This window comes from Chelonoidis abingdonii, chromosome 11 (assembly GCF_003597395.2).
Source record: "Chelonoidis abingdonii isolate Lonesome George chromosome 11, CheloAbing_2.0, whole genome shotgun sequence".
NCBI lineage: Eukaryota > Metazoa > Chordata > Testudines > Testudinidae > Chelonoidis > Chelonoidis abingdonii.
The window spans coordinates 14516175-14517847 of record NC_133779.1 but is presented as its reverse complement, the minus strand read 5'-3'; positions in this window follow the sequence as shown (position 1 = coordinate 14517847).

Sequence of the window (1673 nt, the reverse complement as noted above, 5' to 3'; positions counted from 1 at the left end):
CCCCTCCCCGCCCCCGGGGCTCTCTGGACCATCCCCCCCCCCCCCCCGCATCTGCTCCAGATCCCAGGGGCGGGATCCGTCCCCATCTGGCCCAGGTTCTGCTTCCTGACACCCCCGGCCCCAGGGGGCCAGAGCGATGCTCTCCAACTGCAGCTCCAGAGATGACCCCTCCCCCCGGGACACATGGGGGCCCTGCTGCCAGGGGAGGGCAGTGATGGCCGCCATGACCCCCCCACACCAGCGTCTCCTCTGGAGCCACCTGGGCGGGGCCACTGGACACCCCCCCCCCGTGAGGGACTTGCTGTCCAGGGGGGGCTGCCTTAATCCCCCCCAGCTCATGGAGCAGGGCCGGCACTAGGATTGAAACCCAGGACTGGACCCTGTGGGGTCTCTGCTATTGGCCTGTGGACTGAAGTGTAATGGGGGGGCCAGGTCTGAGCCGCACAGGCCCGCCCCCCGGATGTGCAACATCGACAGCACCCCCTGCTGGCTGTATTCATAATCCCTGATTTCCCCCCTGCAGCATGATCTCTGCCCTGGGGGGGGGCAGGGGGCTTGCGTGAGTGGCTGTGATGTGAACCCAGCTTCCCCCCCCCATTCCCAGACTCAACCCCCCACTGGAGGGGAGAGTCCCCCAATGCCCCCTGATTTCCCCCCAATCACAACCTGTGTATGAATTCTGCCAGGTGTGTCCCCCACCCCTTCACCAATCAACTGCAGGGAGGTAGGGGCTGCCCTTCCCCCTGGCCCCCCGACTCCCAGCAATGTCAGATCCTTTTCTGTGGTTGTGCGGGGTGGGGGGGCTCAGAAGAGGGGGCTGATCCTTAAGCCTGCCCCCCCTGCTGGGGGGAGGGGTCCCCCATCTGATTTCTGCTCCCCCGTTTGTGTCACCCCCCCCCCCCGATGTATGCAGATTGTGCTAAAATGAATTAATAATAAAGTGAGATTCTTCTAAGGCACCGATGGGACATCTGTAGGGGGCTGCTCTGGGGCGGGCAGAGGCACGAGAATGTATGGGGGGGTCACAGGAGATATCTGAGTATGTGGGGGAGGGAGGGGCTGGATTAATTTTATCTGATGGCTGGGCTTCAGGGTGGGGGAGGAGGGGCAGAATAGTGGGGGCTGGAGGAGGCGGGATACCGGGCTAGAGGGGTCTGTGGGGCTGGGGGAGGTGGGGTAGAGGGGCCTGTGGGGCTGGAGGAGGCGGGATACCGGGCTAGAGGGGTCTGTGGGGCTGGGGGAGGCGGGATACTGGGGGAGAGGCCTGTCCGCTCGGGATTTCGGTTGTGGGAGCAGGTCAGTCAGAAAAGCCGGGATGGGAAAAGACGCCAACATTTAATGAGTTGCGGCCCCGGCTCCCTGCTCTGCGGGGGCCCCGTTCCCCAGGTCCGCGGGGCCCCTGTTCCCCCGGTCTATGGGGGCCCCATTCCCCAGGTCCGCGGGGGCCCCGTCCCCCTGCTCTGCCGGGGGCTCCGTCCTGGCTGCCGCCGGCCCCTTCTTGGCCCCTGTGCTGCCCACCGGCCTCGCTCGCCTCCTGTAACAAAGGAAGGCCCTGTCCCGGGCCGGGGCCTCAGGCTCCTGCTCCCAGCCAGCCCCACACCCCGGCCGGAGCCAGCGCCCCCTAGAGGAGTGGCTGCATCCCACCCCCCCAACCAGCCCCCGCCACCCCAGAC